The sequence below is a fragment of the Corvus cornix genome, chromosome 2 (genome assembly GCF_000738735.6).
Source record: "Corvus cornix cornix isolate S_Up_H32 chromosome 2, ASM73873v5, whole genome shotgun sequence".
In the NCBI taxonomy this organism is placed as follows: domain Eukaryota; kingdom Metazoa; phylum Chordata; class Aves; order Passeriformes; family Corvidae; genus Corvus; species Corvus cornix.
The window spans coordinates 101,733,555-101,755,084 of record NC_046333.1 but is presented as its reverse complement, the minus strand read 5'-3'; the positions used below and the strand labels follow the sequence as shown (position 1 = coordinate 101,755,084).

General features: G+C 41.5%; 1 long non-coding RNA gene across 2 annotated transcripts in view; it reads left to right on the top strand.

Moving 5' to 3' along the window:
- LOC109144212 overlaps positions 1-21,530 on the top strand; it is a 50,628-nt gene that overhangs the window by 16,646 nt on the left and 12,452 nt on the right. For both annotated transcript variants that reach the window (XR_002044820.3, XR_002044819.3), the window contains exon 2: positions 19,272-19,357. This is a non-coding gene — a long non-coding RNA (uncharacterized LOC109144212). The remainder of the gene's footprint in view (positions 1-19,271; positions 19,358-21,530) is intronic.

Below are 21,530 nucleotides of genomic sequence, written 5' to 3'. Positions count from 1 at the left end.
ATGTATCTTAAATCCAAATATTTTTCTGATTAATCCAATTGATTTTTTTCTTAGACTTCTTAATCTGAATATGATATCTCATTCTGAATTCAATGAATGTGACCATTTCCTTCTCCTGCTGTAAAGTATTATTGGTTTCTGCTTGGCTCTGTTCTCATCTAGACCATAAGCTTGCAGAGGTGGGAACTCTTCATTGTTCTGCATTTAAGGTATTATCATGCTACTAAACTAAATACATTTTAGCTTGTTCCTTATTAAAATGATCTGTATTAAAGGTGGTGATTCATTCTAACACTGTATATTTACATGGAAAACACTTCCTTTAAAGTTAGGTCCTTTCACTCCCGAGTTTGAAAGTACTGTTATATGCAATATTTGTGCACGAGAAAACATGTCTGGTGTAAAAACTGAGCCTGTGGTTTTCCTTAATAGAATCAAGATAATTTGAAATCTTGAAGTTATACATGAGCTAGTATGCTTGCTGAGGAGGTGCCAAGGACACCACTTGGGAGACATTCGTTGGCTGTAAGGGTTTCAGTATCCAGTATCCCCCAAATGGGGATCTGGTACTGCAGTTGCCTTGTGCCTGAGGTCCATCTTACAACTCTGAGTAGCCTAGCTGAAGCTAGCACACTACTTAGGTTGTCAGTGCTAGGAGGATGACTCTCTGATGGCCCCAATCCTTTCAACACTTCTGCACGAGCTGAATTGTGATTATTGATGAGTTTACAATGAAGCGCGTATGTAGGAGCTGGAAGGATTTGGTGTTCCTCATTTGTTGCTACTAGGAGAGATTTCTTAATACATCTATTGTATTTTAATTTAAGAATGCTTTTGTTTCAGTAATCAAGACATACTACAATCAGTAAACATTTTCTGGGACTAGGACAGTACATGTTAGCAGAAACCAATATGCCTACAAGAGCTGGTTCCATTTCTTTTCCTATAACCAGCAGATATTTTAAAAACCCTCATTGTGTTTCAACTCAAGCTGGTGAACCAGGATGAACATAAGAGATAGAGCAATTGCAAATCCCATGAGCTGTACTTACTATCCCACTATAATGCAAATAATTCCTGAAAACAGCTCTTGGACCATCTCGATGTGGTTTGAGTAGCTTTGGTGTGTTTCCTTTTTTTACCTAATACTTGCTAACTTCTAGTTTAAGTACAGAAACACCCTGTTTTATTTTGGATTCTGACAAAGTTTAAATTTAGAGGCATTCATGTTTCAGCCTCTTTAGAATGAATGGGAGAGTCTAAGCTGTTGTTTCTCTGTGTCACTTTTTATTTTGACAGAGGTAGCTACATGCTATTTCCCCAATTCTTTACCTTGCAAAGCCAGGTGATCCTCTACCAGATGAAGGCCTGTACCTTTATGTGGCACCCACTCTGTGGAAACATTGACAAACCCATAGCTGAGAAATCTCTTGAATTCATGTTTTGTTTTAAAAGCAGCCCTGTGACTTTTACAAATGGCAATGCTAGGCAGAATTCTCCCCTATTGTGTTTCTTCTATAGTCACTGCAACAAAGTCCGAGTAATTTAGCCTCTTGTCCTGGGCTGTGTCCTGCACTGCTAGAATGAGTGGCAATGACACGATGATTTTGGTACAAGAATAAATGGGGTGTGTGATGAGGATCATGATTTGTAAAAAAAAGAACCAAAACAAAACCCCACAACAGGGTTGGTTCAGGCAGAGGCTGCTGATGTGTTGCGTTAGGAGATTTGCATAGCAGTCCTATTGGTTGGGGTTTTTTGGGTCTGAAAAGGGCATCGATTGTATGGGCTTTTCTTTTTTATTTATGATTGCTTTAAATTCTTACTTTTTGCTGTGTGGTCCTGTGCAGATCCCACCAGCAAGTCCTGAAGCTCATTCCCTGGTGATGAGTCTTTGTAGGGAATCCAGTGTCTGACATGGTTTGGTTCCTACTGTCACCTGATTTGTACCCTTGGAGCAATGGGAGGGATAGGAGCATTGAGGTGCCTGTGCTGGCTGCCTGAGAATCTTACAGTTAATTCCAAGGTTACCCAGAATGTCCAGAGACCCTTTTGATAAAAGATAATCTTGCGATTTTGTCATCTCAAATGTCTTTAAAATGTGTCACAGCTCAGCTTAATTGCACTACTGATGTTTGTTCTGGATATGTTGTTTGTTGTAGTGACAACTCATGCCGCTACACTGTTAAATTCTGGGAAAAAAAAGGATGAAATCTTTCCAGCAGGAAATGATTTGGTCTAATAAATTGCATTTACAAGAAAAAGCAGCATTTTAAGTTAAAAGTTGAAGTTAAAAAAGAGAAAATTGCACATGTTTCAAAGAACCCTTTTGTGGGGGCCAGTTTTTAGGAATATCATACAAAAATGGACATTTACAGTAAAATCAGCAAAATATGAAGTCTTCTTAACCATACCAGGGTGAAACGTGGTGTCTAATAGGAAGAAATTTGTCTGAAACCTCCACTATGAACAGAAATACAAAATTAGAGCTGTGGAATACGTGTTAATAGAGCAAACTTGGAGAATGGCTGTGCTGATCATGCAGGGGACAAGTTGGTATGTCTGAGCTGGAGGAATTAGCTGGAGTTTCCATGTTCTGCTGAACTCTGCATTTTTATTGTTTAAGATTTTAATGTGAAGTTTGTGATTTCAGTGTCGTTTTAATTCTTTCCTTATTACGTGCACATCTCGTTCCTCTGCCATGCTTAGCACAGCAATAGCATGAAAGGGAGCAAGTTTTCCCTACAGGGCACAGACCAAACTGTTATGAAGACTTCGTTAATTTTTGTTTATTTTTTGGCAATGAAGAAGGAGACCTTGTTTTGGGTCATGTTTTTCTCAGACTCACAAACTTGAGCAACATTAGGTATTACATGAAATGCTTGCCCCAATGTTTTATTTCAATGAAGTTCCTCTATATTCAGGAGCAAACATTCAGCTCTTTTCCAAACTGCCTTAAAAATAATCCCCTCCAACCCTCCCTCTCCCCAAAACAAAAGAAGTTTTCCTTCTCAGAAAAGCATCTGGTATGTAGCAACGTCCGAATTTCCATAAATAATCCCAGATTTCCCCTGCACAAAGATATAAACAATTGTTCCACACTCAAACCTCCCTGTCTCAGATTCCCTGAGTGAGGAGAGTGGGAGAGGAGGCACCGGGGGGGATGGTTTGCAGGGGGACCCATGTTGGGACAGAGGTGGCTGTTGAGCCCTCGTGCGGTGCAAGAACTCTTCGGCTGGGTTGAAGACCTCCACCAGAGGGGATTTTTGAGGTTGTTTGGTGTTTTGAGCAGCTAGCTGACCTGGTGGACTATAAATCCTGCCTGACTTGGCCATGGGTTGGAGAGGATAACTCTCGGATAAGGAAGGGAAGACAGCACCCTACCACTGACTTCAGTTGTGAGACTGACGTCTCTGGTGGGGCCTCGCCACAAAGCTACTCAAGACTGGAGGCTTCCCACCAGTCCTAACTCTGGGTTTCTTTACATAATATTTCTTCAGGAGAGGGCAGAGGGAGAGTTAATATCTTATGAAAATTCTTCCTTTTATTAATATCTAGGAGATTTGTTTGTCTTGGGGTTTTTTAAGCACTCTATCAGCAAGTAATGAAAAAGAGTAGTAACTGAGAACACAATATAATAGCAAAAAGAGAAATGAGTAGCTCTAGCAGCATCAACTGCTTCACAAATTCATGAAATTCATTAAATTTGGCTTTTGGATCCCTGATGTAATGATACTGTCTTCTTAATGCATAAATATATAGATTGAGAAACAACTCCCCTTAAGAGATTTGTTTGTTCTCCTGGCCAAAATGGATTTTTGTATTTTACTTCTGAGCTAATGTTGCTAACAAATTGGGCCATGCTTTAGGTTGGTTTAATTTTCCCCCCAAAATTATTATTATTACTTTTTAATTGCAAAATGCCAGGATGCTTAAATTTCTTTACTGATACAGAAAACAAGGACACTACTTTTTCCATTAATGTCTTAGGATGGCTATTTCAGATATCTTATATGTATACAAGAAAATCTGTTTATCAGGGCTAAGGTGACATTGCACAGTGAAGATCATTTGTCCTTGCATTGACCTTGTCCTATGATTATTGCTCTTCCATTCTGTCACAGGTCCAGACATCTTCTCTACGCTTTGAAAATCTCACAAAAATTAATTTCATTGTTAGTCTCAGTATTACGCCTTTACGACTCTTTCATGGATCCCTCACCTGCTGACAGTTCTGGTGGGTCTTCTGGTGGGTCCACTGTCTTCCAGCTTGTTTCATTTGGCACCAATTTTCTCTCAAGTGTGAACTATTGGACACTGAATACAGCCTGAACAAATATGCCTGTTCAGTATTTGCAATTGGTTTGCCTGAAAAACAGCAGGAAATAATCCTGAGGTTTACAGCTGGGTGGAAGAGCTTGTGCAGGCTGCATTTATATGTATGAAAATCTTGCTGTGGGATTGGCCCTGTAGGAAAATGAGTGCAGAGAATGACATTCACTTTGCATCCTAACGTGGCAGCACAAAGACATCTCACTGTCAGCTGCTGAAGTTGATTTGAATTCAACAAAACCTTAGAAATCCTTTCATTTTGCTGCTTTGATGTCTTTATGCCACCTTTTAAAACTTAATATACTGACTCTTGGTATCATCTTTTTCTTTACATGTCATGACAATGAAATAATTTGAAGTGATATGTGAAAAGAAATCAAGAGTATCTTAGAGTAGGTTAACTTGTTGGAACACTCTCTGTCTGCTTTTAAAACTTACATACCCATGCACAAATTCAATTGAAATTATAAATCGGTGTAAACCTAAGTTATCCAAGCTCAGCAAGGAAGTTTTGACTTTCTATGCTAGCCTTTGTTCTTGACAATGTGACTGACTGCTTTGGTACCTGAAATAGGACCTCCAGTCTCCTCTTGGCCAGGCCAGCTTTTTATCTCTTGGGTCCTGCTGTTTATCTAAATATTTCTCTTTAATCTGAAGGACTTGTTTTTCTAGAGGAAGAGTTTTCTGGGAAGGGATCCAGGAGTCACCAGTGTTCAGTTGCACTAAGAGCTCTTGCAGTGTGCAGGATCAGCAGCAGTTTGTGAGGAGCTCTCTGATGCTGTGAGTTACAATAGAAGGAAGAGATTGTGAAACCTTCCCTTTCCCTGGGCCTTGAGGCACAACACTTGTCATTCTGCACCATCCCAGAGGGAGGTGGGATGTGATCCTGTGGCTTTCCTGCTTCTCCGGTAAAAACCCACCAAGAAGAAGTTTGCTAAGAAAAGCATTGTTTCTCTGAAAAAAACCCCAAACTCATATTTTCAGAAATAATACTGTTTTAAAGCTTCAGACACCTTCGTTGTAGGTTGTTTGTTGGTGTTCCCACATGCCCTGACATCCCAAAATGAATCTAATCTTAAAGTTGAGCTCACATCTATCTTCAGCATCATCTGTGTCTTCAGTCTGTTTGTTTGGAGTTTTAAATGACATCACTTCCTGATGTTTTGGTGTGCCTTATCAACGTATATAATGAAATTCAAGGTTTTTGCTTGAACATGTGAATAGCCTGAGATCTAATTACCAGAGGGTCTGCCCTGTTTCCCTCTGTGGTGCTGCTGCCGTGGGAACTGCCAGAGATGACCCATCGAGTTCCCTTTCCACAGCCAGGAAGTCTTCTGGTTGTTAATCATCTCCCCCACGGTGTTTTTTAATACTCCCAGTGAGCTTCAAAGTCCTATCCCATCTCAGTGCCCCACAGAGGGACATGGCTGTCTGTTGGATTCACTGGGCTTTAGATCAGGAATTGCACACAGAGCCTTCTTCTTGAGTGTCCTAGTCTTCTGTGGTGGTGAAAGTCAGGAAGTTTTGTGGTATTGATGGAGGTTGCATCATACAATTCATGTACAGTGTCTAAAGCAGTAAAGGCATAGAAGTGGTTAATGTGTGCCTATGAATGTAGCAGGTGTACACCTGCATCAGTGCTGAAGTCTTTCTCTGAATGTCCTGCAAGGGGAGGGATGCATCAGAGCCCAAAATAGAAAAGTTTTGGAAGATTCTTTGTCAAGCAGGTTTTTCTAGTAAGGGGAAAAAGTTGTGTGGAAGATAAAAACCACTGTTCTTCTCAAACACACCCTCTTCTTGCAGGACACATATGCTATTCATTTATGCTGTTGGGGGAAAATATTTGTCTATTTTACTTTGAAAACAAATGCTGAGATTATGAGACAGAGGTCCTATTACCGCAGGCCTGGTTCCTACGGTCTATCACCGTGTCCCGCAGCCATAGGGAGGAGGAGGAGGAGAAGATCCAGCAGGCAGGAATTGTGCAGCAAGATTGATTTATTTAATTATTTTACAAACCCTTTATAGACTTTTTTCTTCATAGTCTAATTGGACAAAGGACCAGCCCCCCCTTGGGGGTGATTGGCCAAAATCCTAAAACATCCATTATCAAAATATTTTCTACTATACCATAAACAAGACTTTCCAAGGTTGCAGGTGGCTTGGTTATTTACATTCCCTGCTACCTCTTCTGTGAGAGAGAAAAGTCTCTCACGGACTTAGAAAATAACAAGAAGATCCTCACTAACAGCATTTTTGCACCTACAAGGTCCTTATTGTAGCTGTGACTTCCCAACTGCAAACTGAAATTGTAATTAACTTTCTGGAAGAACCTTCTCTGAAAAGCCTCCTGTCTCTATTTTCTTTTCTATAGCTTCTCCAAAACAAAGCCACACAGACTTGGTTTGCTTGGCTAGAATTCAGCTCAGCTTTTGAGTTTTTATGCTATTTACATGAATTCTACACCTGTGACTTTCATTCAGCTTAAGAGACCTGAGGAGGGATGAAGGGGTATCTCCTAACTGAGTCTGGACAGCCTGTGGCGAGAGGGGCTAAGTTCTGGTGCAAGAGGAAGGAGGTGCACAAGAAGACTGAGAAAATGGTGATTTTATGACAGTGTCAAACTCAGATACTGGGAAATATTTTACATATTTACTTACCTTCCTGGTATTTTCTTCTAGATTTTGCTGTCTTGGAAATGTGGTCTTTGGTCTCATAATTTCTGTAACAGAACTTGACTATGTCTCTCTTTTGTGCTGCCTTTCCAAGATTCTCAAATAAAGCCTTCATGGAAAAGGACCATATTTCAGAGGTTTACACAGACCTCTTAAGCACCATGTGCTGACTGCAGGATTTGAAAATTGACTTTTTCTAACAGGTAGGCTTTTCTCTGCTCTGCCAACCAGCTGTAGTTGGTGCGCAGTTGCAGAGCCTAACCCATTGCTGTCTCCTGCAGTGGAGACAAAAATATGTAACACATCTGTGTCAATAAAATGTCCTGACAGGAGTTATTCCACTGCTGTCTGCAACTGCAGTGACACTGACAAAAATCACAGATGGATCAGGACACGTGTGTGGGAATGTGTCCACCTGAGTTGGATCCACTTCAGCCCTGTTCTCTGTGAATGCAAATACTGTAGGAGCTTCACTGAAAGGTGGAGCAAATATTTAGAAATAGAGTTGCTTTAAGTTCTCTGAGGTGCTGCTAAATCTCGTGTTGCAAAAGTTTGCTGTTTACCAGAATCCTGAGAGACTCCCAGGAGCTCTCTCACCTCTTCTGCAATGAAGACCTTTGCAAGCACAGATGCCCACTGAATTTATGCCAAGAACAACTTTCCTACCTCCAGTATGTGCATGGTGGGGAGGGAAGGGCACCTGGAGTCCTGGTGCTTCTGCTGCTGGCTGAGGTACTGGCAGGGTTGTGCTTATTTATCCCTGACATCGTGTGTGTGAGATCAACAAAGGGGAATAGCTGAGCTCCTTGTATCTGGTTCTGCTTTCCTGCTTGGCAAAAATCAAGTTCAAGGGGGCATAACCCCTCCTTTCTTCATAGCAGTACCCCACTTGCTGCATAACCCACTTCCTACACGTCCACTGTTGGGCTCACCATTCCAGGTGCTGCCTGGCAGAAAGAAGGAGGGTGTGGAGTGTCTGGAGTGTCTGTATAATCACTCATAGGTGCTCAGAGCCAGCAAGGCTGCAGATGCTGGTTCCTCACGGTGGGTTGGTCAGGGCTTGGCAGTTCATATTATGGAACATGGCCGGAGTCTCCCACTAAAGCTGGGGCTGTGTCACAGGGAGACTCCACTTGATTCCACTCTTGCCCTTTGGTGAGGATGGTCACATGGGTTGCATCTCATGCTCTGTAAAGCTCAAAGGGTCAGTTTCTTTTACCCTATACTTGCACGCAGTTGATGTTCCAGGAGGAGTCTCTGCTTCTCTCTCCCAGCACTGGAGTTGTCACAAAAAGCTGGTGCTTGACTGTTTTACTCCCATGGTCCCAAAGGCTCAATGGTCTGCACTAAGGGGATTATCAGTGCTTGGCAGCAAACACAAGAGGCTGTGAGTGAAAGAGAGAGCAAGGACATGAGCTATCCTGCGCCAGTTCTTTTGGCCACTCCGAGTCTGGGTGATTACCAAGAGTGAAACTTTATTAGTACTGAAGCAGCATGTTTCAGGCTTTCTCAGAGCTCAGAAGAACCTTTGGTATATGCAATGGCCATGCCTATGCAAGTATTTCAGCTCGTTTCACCTTCTGTGCAAAAAGGCTTGCCTGTGCCTAATTATTCTAGTGTAATTTCTGAATGTTAGGGGTGCTTTCATTCTGGCAAACACCCAAATTAGTGGTTGTAAGGCTTTTTCAAAATGATGTGCAAGAAAATAAAGAACAATAGGCAATTTGCTATCTTTTGTGAGGAGGGGGTGGGAAAGCAGCTGAATATGTCATCCTGCTTCTCCACATGATCTAGTTCAGAGCTGAGACATGTTGCCACTACCCACTACTTCCATGAGAAAGAAAAATATCTGATTGCAGAGATTTCTGTTCCTCTACATGTGGTGAAGCACAACACCCTTCATAACCATGGCATCTGACCAGGGCAGTGTAGGGATTCCTGTCCATGCCAGTCAGGGCAGTGTCCACCCTTGGCACACACTCAATGCCATTGCAATTTCACGTGACTGCACATCAGTCACATGATGTGGGAGTGAACAGGCTGCTCCAGGGGATGCTAACACATGGGTTACAGCCTCCCCACAACACTGACCCCCTCCCTCCATCTTCCAGCTAAACTGGTGCAGGAACCCCTTGGTCAGTCTAACACCTGCTTGCTGTGTCCCCAGGTTTTATAATAACATCAGTACTCAATGGCCTGTGGCACTGGAAGCAGTTCACGACTGGTTTTTACCTTGTGTCACTTGCACCTGTACAAACTGGACTTAAAAGGCTGACTTTTTCAGCCTTTTATGCGTTCCTTTCAGAGGAACCCTGAAAATGCCCTAGGTTTCCTCCTGTGTATCCGTGAAAGCACAGTATGAATAACCCTGTTAGGGAAATGGAACTGATTTGGACTTGAATCTCTTACCCTAAATTCTGTGAATTATTGTACCACAAGAGAAGAAATTACACCTTGATTTGGCTAGATTTAGCCACTAGATTTGGGGATGACCTTTCAAAATCCAGTCAATTTATCCTGGAATTTCCTCCCTCCCTTTGCAAGTAAATGTGTTGATTCTGTATTTTGATAAAGCTCCTTCAAATCTGGGGCATCTTTTGGCTGTGTCTCTCCTCCACTGGAAATAATGCACTCCCTTCCCCCTGTGCTCTCTGTGCTGCTCAAATTCTTCATCTGCAGCAGGGCGAGCAGCCAACTCCTTTTCTGAGCATCTCTTGTCTGGAGCTCCATCCAGATGCTTTGGGAGAGAGAGCCGATCAAACAGACAGTGCTGTGATTCGGCCTGTTCTCAGGGATCTCTGAAATGCTCCTGTACTCCCTGGAAAATGTTGCAGCTGCCCATCAGGCTGCTTCAATGCCTCACCAAAGATGCGGTCATCCCCCACATCCAGGATAGCACAAAGGATGGGAAGAGATAAACACAAATATTTAGTTGGCAGTGTGAGTGGTGGAAAGGATTTAATTTTCTCTGTGACAAGGCTGTTTTTAAAATAATTTCTGTGATGTTACTTACCCTTCCTGCTTTTCTTCTTTTATAACTACAGCAAGTTGATGACTTTACTCAACAGTTCCTTGGCTGAATGATAATTTGATGATGAAGATGACAACAATAGTAATTATGAGCTCTACGGGAGTAGTTGCATTTACAACGGAAAGATTTTCCAGCTTGTTTTTAGTAAATGTTGTATTTACCACAAAACATCACCATCTACAGTTGTCTTGCACCACTCATGGTCTCCTTTAGACAAGTGGTTGGTCAGTTTGGAGACAGTGTTGGGACAGATAGACCTTCTCTCTAATGGGGTGCTGTTGTTCTCAATCTCCTTTGTTTTCCCATGGGAAGCAGCTTAGAAATTTCTAAAAATTAGTATGAGGAGCTAAAAAAACCCCAAACCAACCATCAGTAATGAACAGGTATTACTTACATCCAAAAGATTTGCAACCATTGACCACCTGTGAACTTCCTGTACAGCCTGACCTCACCTCCAGCAAACATACAATTTCTTCTTCCTTCCAAGGGGAGTTTCCTGTTCAGTCAAGCTGGTCTTGTTGCCTGCTTGCTTGACTTAGGACACAATGGGATTGCCTGCTCCTGTATTTTTGAAAGGTTCTTTCAAACTGAGCAGCACTCATGGACCCCTAAACCCTTGAAACAGGTTCCCCGGGCACACTGCTAAGTATCTCCTTGAGTAGCTTCAAGTTGGCTCTCTGAAATATTTTTCTTCATTGAGAAAAAAAGAGTTGGGAAAATAATTTTGAATTTTTCATCCAAAAATGTAAGAGAAAGTCAAGACCCAGCTACGATTTTTTTGCTTCCCTTCCAGCTTTCTCTTATAAAACATATTTACTATCTGTGAACTGCTTTGGTAAAAGGCAAGTCATGTAATTCCTGGAGAGGGATGACCTCAGGATATGAAAGACTCTAAAGTGAAGCCAGATGAAAAATGAGAATCTGGGGGATTTTCTTTTACATTTCTCTCCAACTTGCCATTGTTTGTGGAATATGCCTAGGTGCTGCTTTTGCCTATGTGTTTTTGGAACCAAAGTCATGGCAGAAGTAGCAAACCTGCCAGAGAACCTTTACTTAAGCATTTAGGCAGTTACATGACACGTTAGATATTTTTAGGCAGATTTTGAGCCTTATGTCCAATGTTTGCTTCCGCTGTGTTTTTTTAATTATTACCACAGCCCCTATTAAAATTACCCAGATGACAAATGATGGTTTGCCAGTTACACTTCCTACTGCTGGCACTTCTTCTCATTTTGTTAAGTATGGGGACATGACCACCACTTTGTGTGAGGAGCTTTGGTGGTCCATCGGCAAGTTTTGTGTGCATGTGAGATGGATGTTGCTGAATGCAGGATATGAGATACATATAATGGCAGGTCTCTTGACTTAAAACTGGCCTCCAGGTAGCTTTGAAGAGTCGATGGACTGTACTGCTTGTCCCTCTCATTGCTGGAAGTGCCATGTCATTAGATAGTAGGCGCTATCCTATATTCCCAATATTACCACAGTTCTATTCTTTCATGTCACTTCAGGTTGAAGTGGCAAATTTGGAGATGATAAAGTAGTCATGAATTCTAAAATAATTTCCTTTACATTGTCTATGGTTCTCCAGCATTCTGTCAGCTGCAAAATACATGCTGGTGCTACTGATTTTTAGTCCAAGACTGTCTCGTAGCAACACACACCTTTATAACCCCCAGACCGGTTGTGACCCCTCTTTCATAGCAGCATTTCTGCAGACCTCTTCCATCAGGCTCAAAGGGCAGCAGGACTGTTTGTTCTTCAGCTTTAAGCTGTTCCACTCAAATTACACTCACCTCACATCCTTTACATTGCATGGCTATAAAACAGCAGTTTGTTTTTAAACTACTGGTGTCAATTTGAGATTTTGGCTGCACTGGCTACTTCTTCCTTCGGCTTTTGCTTTCACAGATATCACAGGAAAAAATCTAATTTTTCTGAGAGGAGTCCCCTTTAATTGATAAATTGTTATATTTGGTAGTTGAAATCACATACCTTTCGGTGGATGATGATGAGGTAGCATTATAAATGACTGGTGAAATCTGAAACTTCTTGCTCTGCTTTTCTGCATCTGTCAGGACTAAGTAAATGAGACAGCCAGGCCCTGGTCACCCAGCCCTGTGCTTGCCATGGAGGGGAACTGGCACTGCACAGTTCATATCTGTGAAGCTCATGCCTTCTCCCAGTGGTTATTATGGTCACCCCCCGCTCACTGCAATTTCCAGAACCATGCTGGAAAATCGCCTCCGAAAGGGTTGGCTGGGTTGGGTCCTGTTATCACACCCACACTGGAGAAAGGGGTTGCAAGGGTGGTGGATGACCTTCTGGGTAGGAGCATTTGATACCCGAGCTGGAGGAAAGGTTAGATTCTAGATCCTTAAGCAAGTTGTTCAACCCTCAGTACAAGACATTTGTGGTTTTGAAAGATTTTTTAAAAATATAGTTCTGAATTTTGTAGCTCTTAGTTAACTTCATTGGAGTACCATTACATAAGTAAAATACAGAACTCACAATGAGAAAAATCTAATTAAAAACACTAGAAGATTTTGAATAAGCATTATATGAAAGAGACAAATGAGGATAAATTTACAGTTACTGTGTTCCCATGCTTGTTTCAGTCCCATTCATCCTGCTATTGCCTTCTTAGAAAATATTTCAGCATTAAAAAAAGCCTCTGGAGTTTGACTGAACTTGCTTGGACCCACCCCATCTAAGACATGAGTATGGTAGTGCAAAGGTAGCAGACGTGCTACTGCATGTCTGCAGAGAGATAAGGCTTGTGTTGTGCAAAAGGAAGCAAATAACAGCTTGCTTCTGAATGCAAACCAGAGCAGCTGTGGACTGCAGCAGCCATTTAGCCAGTTTAACTGGCTGTGTACAGTGGGCCCACATGGCAGCATTCAGCATGAAATCCCATGCCTGAAATTAGTGAGGTTCAAGAGATCATGTTCGTGCTGCTGAATGGTGGCTCTGAATGGCCTTTTTCTCTGTACATGGTCTCTGTCAGTAAGGAACGAGGGTGCTCATGACTCAGTGAGTACACTGCTCCTGGTGTCATTCACGTATTCATAGTCACACTTGCCACTGCCAGAGGGGGAAAAATGGAAATAAATTCCACACATTTTTAATTAAATCTGAACTGCTAAATCTGATCTGGGCTGTTTGTCCAGTAGGGTGTAAAAGTGACTGGTCATCTCTATACTCTAAAATCAACAAGCACTTTTGAAAGGAGGTGAAGAGGTGTCTGGAGGAAGAGTGGGTGGTGTGATAATTCCCTCCCACCATGGAGTAGCAATAGCAGCTCTGCCTCCCTTTGGAGGGAATGGTATTTGTACACTCACCAGCTCTGGGCTTTGGCTTCTGCTGCTGTCACATGCACTGTGGGAGGCTGCAAGGAGCAGAAAGTTTTAAAGGCATTTGTACAGCCTCTCTGAGAGCTTCTGAACAGGGCAGATTGTGAGGAGCTGCTCTGGCCTGCTGAAGGCTGGGAGCAGAGAGCTGGCATGCATGGTCTGCAAATGGGCAGTATGAGAACTGGGGTGTCCTCTCACTGTAACTTCTGCTCAACATCTCACCTGGCACATGGACTCACTCTAAAGTATCTTGCAGTGGGAAGGCAGGACCTTGCTGCAGACACCTGATGGGTGTTAGCAAACAGGTGCTCCTTACGGGGAGAGACTTTTGAAAGCTGCTTCTTCCACCAGTTTTGCTCCACTGGCCACTGAGGGATCAAAAGGAGAAACAGGAGTACAAGGCGGAAATGCCGACACCTTTTCATGGACAGTGATTTAATGCATGAAAAACCAACTGAGAACCCCTTCCTTGTGGCTCCAGGGAAAGCTTCCTTGTGACCCTCTCCCTGATGGCTTCTACCTAAAAAGTTTTGCCCTGTATTAAACAATGCATACTTAACCAAGTCTTGCTAATGTATGGGCTGAAACTAGGCAGGGAGTTTTCCAGAAAAAGTGGGGAAACCCTTTCTAACATGACTATGGCTTGTGAACTGTGTCAAGGCAAGGGGAGGCACAAGGGCATGAGCAGCAGCAATATGGTCTTTAGCAGGTGTTGGGGAGAGCAGAATCTAATGAGAATCATAGAAACACTTGAAAGCTTTTTAACTCCATACAGGATTTTCAGGAGCTGTTGATAGGAAACAGTAGTGATCCAACTGACAGTTAAAGAGATGAAAGGAAGCCCTTTGGATTAAATAAGATTTAGGAAATAAAAGGATTAGTGCTAGACAAAAGCTAGATTTAGGGGTTTATTTAACGAGTGCAGTGTGGCATGATGGGATGTGGGGCATCAGAAAAGAGATGAAAGACAAAATAAAAAGACGAATGCGGGAGGTAGTATGGAGGCAAGGAATCAGCACCACATCTCCAAAAACCCTGCACAAATCTTCTTATAATTGAAAATGGTACCAAAAAAAGTAGTTTTCATTAGCAATCCTGGCTTCTTTACATAGTAACAAGAAGTGTTACAATGACAGGAAATCTTTTGTGATGGGCTGTCAGCTCAAATCCCTGCCACAGGAGAGAAGAGCGTACATTATTAACTTACTTGCACTTACAGTTGTCTGATGAGATAAAATCAGATTTCAGTAAAATTATCACTCTGTTAGATTCGTAATTTATTGTGCTTTCAAATAGGGGCTGCTGAAGGACCAGTCTTGTTTAAGAGATCTCCATTTGGAGTTCTCTAATTTGGAGTTCTCTAATGAAGCTGTTGGCAGTCACAGAAATGAGGGGAATGCACATATTGATGGAGCCAGGAGCATAGAACTCCTCCATGCAGCATCTGTCACAGGAACATTTAGTCTTGTAGCTTTAAAAGCAGGACTGAGAGTCTTCCAGAGCTCAATTTTTCCACTTCTGGTTAATCATCTATAGGTGCCCATTTGTATTACAAGGGAGGTAAAGAAAATAAAAGAACAGGTGTAAGATTTGGACTCGAATGCATCAGTTGTTCATTTAGCACCTCCTCCAAAGTCTGCTGAAGACAGTAGAGTGGCTGCCAGTGGGTTTGGATCAGAGACTAAGATAATGTAGTCAGGTAATTGTGGATACTCTAGTCTTATGCAAGTGCTATTTGGAGAAAACGCCCCATCCTCTGTTCCAAAGATGCTGTTACTCCTAATCTTCTGGATAGTTATGGATATCTCTAATGTAGGTACAGATATCTCTAACAAGAGGCTATTAGAGGAAGAACAAATGAACTTTTTTTTCCTCCCTTCGGGTCTCCAAGTGAGATTGGGTCCTTTTCTTATCTAGGTGCAAAGGAAAATGTATTTTGTTGCCTAATTTTACCAATAGGAAGATTTTTTACAAACAGAGGTAGTTACAACTAGACTAAGAAAGTTTATAGTGCTTGGTGGATGTTTGCATTAAAATAATCCAGATGTCTGTTGTCAATGTTTCTGGAAAGACGTTAGGATAGAAATGCTTCTTCAGACAATATTCTCTTTTCACTTATTCTATTGCCACAGAGGAATGCTAGTAGGATTTACAAATGGCTAATAGGCAACAAACAAACAAATGAAAAGCTAGGAAATGACTTTATTAAAGTTTATTGGGAACGTGTAATATGATATTTTGTGGTTTGGACCCTAGGTTGTCCCAGAATGGTTTTGTTGCTGAACCTGAATAAGAAATATAAAATAATAGATTAAAATTTTTTATTGCTTTGTATCTTTTATATTGCTCTCTGTAAAGAGATGTGTGGTCCAGTTCATTGCCTTTAGATGGAAAAGGAAGCTTGACTGAAAATTTACAGAGTGTGCCTAAGAGACATTTTATTTGTTCAATAAAGTGACCTTCAATATACCGAATAAATAAGAACATTTTAATGATTTTTTTTCCTCCAAATTAGCCCTTTTATTTATTTTATTACTATTTTTGTCCAGTTGAGTGAAAGCAGTTAAAAGTTGCTTTCCTTAGTGAGCTGGTCACCACATTATAAATACAAAAGTAACACGGTCCCCATTCAGACATGATTTTTGAAGGTACTTAAACGTCTGCTTGGATTTTCCAAAACACCCAGCTGGATTAAGTGTCTAATAGCTCATAATGTCAGGGGGCATAAGTCAGCATCTTTAAGTGCTTAGGTGCCCTTGAAACTGGTGTTTTCAAAGTTTGCTTTCAATAACTTGCCTGCAGCACTGGGCTCCTTGTCGGTGTCTTCCCATTTCCAAGCAAACACAATCGAGTCCAAGGGGCAAAACTGTCGGTCTTTGGACTACTCTGCAGCATAAGTCCTTCCTGATCTCTGAGCACTACAGACTTGATCATGCCATGTCCTTGCTTTTGAGGGCCTGAATTTGCAGCCTGAACAAATGTCCTAGAACAGCAGGCTTTGTCCATGTGTACTTCAGGAGGAGGGTGGATCTGCTGGTTTGGTTGATTTATTTCACCCCACCCCCCCCCATTTAAAAACCCGTAATTTATATCTGCTGAATCTGTTTCAAAGTGTCTGGGTGACAACTAGGAGACACTTGTGGAGTTCCTTTGCCCCCAGCTCTTCCTTTCCCTGAGTAGATGGCTGACTAAATTTAAGCAGTTTTTCATTAGTATGGTAATTGCCAGGAAATTCTGGTGCAGATTATTTCAAATCTCCCATGTCAGAGTTTCACATCCTTCTTCCAGGGCATGAGGACAGTACTGCAGATATCTGCAAGTATAATAGAGATCACTGGGGCTTAACAATGGCTGATTTTCCAGTGGATATGTTGGTTGCTATTGGGGTTTCTGTTTGTTTTTAAATCTGAAATCAATTATCTGTCAAGGGAAATGTTTTCTTGGATGAGCAACATTTGGAAAATGTGTTTTAAAGACAGGAAAATGAGGGTATTACTAAAGGAGAGTTTGTGGCATCATATCTAACAATGCCACTATACTGCCTTTAGGTAATACATGGGTGATTGCTTTAGCCATTATTTCAGAACATCCTGGAACACTAATTTTTACACAACTACATGTTTATGATAATGTATTCCAAACTTTGAAAAGGTTCCAACATTACTTTCTTTTAAAATTACACTTAATTTGAATGTGCTTCTGCACTGCTGTTTTCTCTTCTTTTGTCTCTCTTTCAATTAGAGTGGAAGAAATGCTGAAATATTGTTGTGGTGGACTTCAAATTCCTCCACCAGAACATACCAGAGGTTTCAAGAGAACAGGAACTCCTTTTGTCCTCAGCCACGACAGAATATTTATCTGTTGCCCAAATGTATCCCTGGGGAGAGCCTTCATACATAAGCAATTTTTCCTCACTAGCAACAGGGCTTACCTGGAAATTACTGCTCTCTGTGCCCTCCCAACACCTCCCCTTACCCAACCACTGCTGCTAGTGCAAGTTTGAGGGGGTTTGTGCCCCTGTCAGACACTATCCAATATCTTTCAACCCTAAAAGGAAATTGCCAGAGCCAACAACACACTGTTCCATACTAATCACATGTTATGAATGCCACAAAATAAAATGGCTAAGGAAAATGTCTATGGATTTTTTTTTTTTTTTTTTTCTGGCTTATTAATTCTCTGAACACCCTTTATCTCCAGGTGATACATGTGGTTTAACCTTAGAAAATTTTTGGTCCACTTTGGGGAACTATAAGGCATAAACCATATGACCTCAGACTCAAGGATCTTAAGGTCTTTTCCAACCCAAATGATTCTACGAGTCTTTGATTCTAGTCCTGTCTGGGTTTTTTTGTAGATGTTATAAACGAAAAATATTACTTCCTTTTTTTTTCCTGTATCTCATGCTGTGGTAAGCAGCAGCAAGGTGGAATGCTGAAATCCTTGCTCAGATGGCCTGGCACTCTATGTAAAGGCATCAGATGAAGTTTGTTGAACTCCTACCCTCTCTTACATGAGGTCATTGTGCAGATTGTCTCATGCTTCTGGTTGGCTTTGATGTGAGCTGCAATATTTCTATGATCTCAGCCTAGGGACAAACTGGTGGCCCTGGACCCAGCAGTGGTTAAACATGAGTATAAAAAAAGTGGATATTTGCTATGTGCCAGACAAAGTCACTTTCAAGGGTGCCCACAAACTCATGGAAAATTGGTATCTTTGGTTTATTGCAAATATGTAGTGGTACCAAAAGAAACAGTATTCCAGGCTAAATAATATGTAATGGTTACCAGCTCATGTACCTTGACTCTGTGATTTCAGTCTGTGAAAGGTCAGATGTTAGTTCTGTAAATACTGGTGGAAGACTTTGAACATATTGTCAGCTTCTTTCTTACAGATTAAAGGGTTTCTGCACTACTTGTTTTAGCCCTTCATTTTCATTTTTTTTTCTTGAGTAAGTCACTGAAGTCAGCTTTATGAGACATTAGATCACGTATGAAATGCATGCATATCACTTGATAGACACGTTTCAATTTTTTTTCCTTATCCTCGTGGCTTTTTATTTTGAAGGAAGCTATGTATAAACTGTCAGCAGTTCTTAAATTACTGAAGCCTTCAAATGCTATGTTTTGGGGAGCAGATGGTTTGCCTGCAACTACTGAAGGAGAGTATCCTATGTTTTATATTTTCAAGCCAAGAGAAAGGGAAAATGTAAGCTTACATAAAAGATGGTCTCATGGAAGGGATTGCTTAAACATTCCTAAGTATTGTCATCAGTAAATTATGTCAAATTGGGCACATCAGAGGCACTACGAGGAGCTTCTGGGTGGGTGCAGAGGGAGGAGGAAGGAGTTTTTTAAAGCCAGGGAGATGTATAAACCACATTAGTAGTCAACTTGAACAGTCAACCCTACTCCTGGGCCTAGGTATAAGCTGAACATAAAGGTGTAACTATGGAGAGAGTCTTGGTTTAGTTCTGTGTTTCTTTGTGTGCTTTGGGGAGATGAATAGCACATTCTAGAACTGCTTTGATGTTTAGCAATTGGGTTTATTTTTAAGTATTTTGGTTAAGCTTCACAAAGTCCTGAAGATTTCCTTTGAGGAATCTTTCCATAATGCAGATGTTGAAGAATAAACTTAAGAGGTGGGCTCAAGCTGAAACCTGCTGAGGCTGCTTCCCTGTGTATCCACCATAGGAGAAAATACCTTTTTGGGAGCAATTCTTCCAAATGATAATGAAAAGCTATGAAGCTGTCAGTGCAACCCCTAAAAATCAGGATAGTTTTGAAATGGTAATGTATTCACTGTAACAGGTAATGGGAACATCACATCTGGTCTTCTTCAGGATGAGTCACACACTTTTATTCTTTTCTAATTCTGCAGAGACTTGGCACCTCTGCATGATGAAATCCATATACTGGCTGTGGTTACAGGGCTGAGCAAAACACAGAGCAGATGAAGAGATACAGGTCAGTATGAGCATCTAAAACCGTTTGCCAAGATGACATGGATCCAGAGGAATGTTTGAATATCATCCAGAAATTGTCATTCCTAAATATACATCCACTGAGATGACCCAGGAGGATACACACCTGGTTTTTACTTAACCAGTTACAGAAGAGATACCAGCTCAAGGGTCCTGAGATACTGGAAAATAGTCAGAAAGGTCAATGCTGTTACTAAAATATCATGGCACTTGGGGTACAATGGGCTGTAGTTTAAATTTTCTTAAAAAAAACCCACCCCAAACCAGAACTGTGTCCTAAAAAAGAGGACAGAAAATGCACAAAGTTACTTCAGCTTTGCTGGTTTGACCAGTTTGAGAAACAGGCCAATTCTTTTTTTTTTTTTTCCACTTGCTTGCTTTTAGTTTCATCTTACATAAGCAACAGACAATATTTTGAAGCAATTCCTTCTGTTAATAACATTCCCTGCAGCCAACAAGACCTTTATCTGGAAGATGATGCTTATGGGTAGAAACTCCCTCTCTGGTGTCTGAGATTAACAGTGCAAGATTGTGTCCTCCAGAATGAGTGACTTTAAACCGGGAGGGGATAAAGCTGTGTGCTATGCAAAAGTATTTCTATGCAGAACCCTGGGAATACTCCACTTCCTAGGACCTGTTACGGAAAAAGAAAAACTGAGGTTTAGTCTAAATTTTGCCTTTCTTAGGGTTGTCATTATGTCTAACTGTTGCTCTTTTACTCTCCTAACTTGTTATTCCTCTGCTAGCTGTTTATTTCTAGCAGATGCCTGTAGCCAGTTAACATATGGCCTCAGTCATTGCTCAGCTAAACTGTACACACAGCTACGCCTTTCCATTTTTTTTTCTTCATCCGAACCCCCTTTTCAGCTACTTAACATTTTTTTTGGTTTCTCATGGCTTCTAATTTGTCTACATTTCTGCAGTGCTGACTGAACTCTCCTGGGAGCAGCAATTTGGTTAAAAAAAAAAAAAACAAACAACAAAAAACCCAAAAACCCAATCTTTTTTTAATTAAAGCTATTTATTTTTTTCAGTGATGTAGTTCATGGGGCCTTATTGTTCTGGAAGGCTTCGTAAGAAAATGAGAGGCTGTGCTCTATGGAGCTGTTGCTTCCATGAGGAACTTCAAAAAGGAAAAAGATCAACAAAACAAAACTAACATCTTACTCTGCAGACAGAATAGCGACTGACAAAATAGAATTTGTACCTGGTGGCAATCAACCAGTCAATCTGTCTCTGTTTTGTTGTTTTTACCATCCCTTCCAGAATTTTGCTAAATGATTTTTCCATTAATTAATTGATATCTGTAGATATACGTGGGTTCCACTCCACAGTTTGGATGTTCTTTGTTTTGTGTAGGGAGCCTCTACTTTTTTTCAGGATTACAGTAGCTGGCAGCTTCTTGTGAAAACCAGTTGCCAGAGGACAATGCTGCTCCAGTGGTGCTTTGTGTGCTGGGGAGGACAGAGGGCTTCCAGATTGAGTCTGCACAGAACAGTGCAAAGAAAGCTCTGCTCTAATGCCTAGAGATTTCCTTGGAAAGCACAAGGAAGACATAACACACTGAGACAAAGGAAAGAGCAGCTACCATGTCCCGGTGAGATGTGGAGCACTGTGAGGACTCATCTCCTTGAAGGATGAGGGATGGCAGCTGCCCTCTCGAGACAGCAACAACACCAGAATGAGCTACTTTGCAAACCTTCCTGTGGCATTGAGGGCAGCCAACTTGGTGGCCTTGGTGGTCTGCTGGGGTGGAGCAGGCAGTGGGTCTGCAGATCTTTGTGTGACCTTAGAAATGCAGCAAGCAGGCAGGGCTGGGTGAGCCTCACCAAGGGTTGTCAGAGACGTCAGTGCAAGGGGTGCAGCTGAGCTGAATCCCCCACAGGATCGACCTCAGTGTCTTCCTCTCATGCCTCTGTTCACACGTGAAATGAGTGACATGGAGACTTGAGGAGGAACACACCATAGATGAAAGGAAGAAAGGAACAATCAGTCTTACAGGGTCTTTGAAAAAAGGCATGAATAAGTGCCCCATGTAGAGGAAAATTACCTACGTAAGACACTTTCCAAGAACAAATGAGGGATGATTTCTTCCATCACTGACATCAGTTACACATATGTGGATAAGCATCACAGTGAGCAGCAGCCCTTCTGCT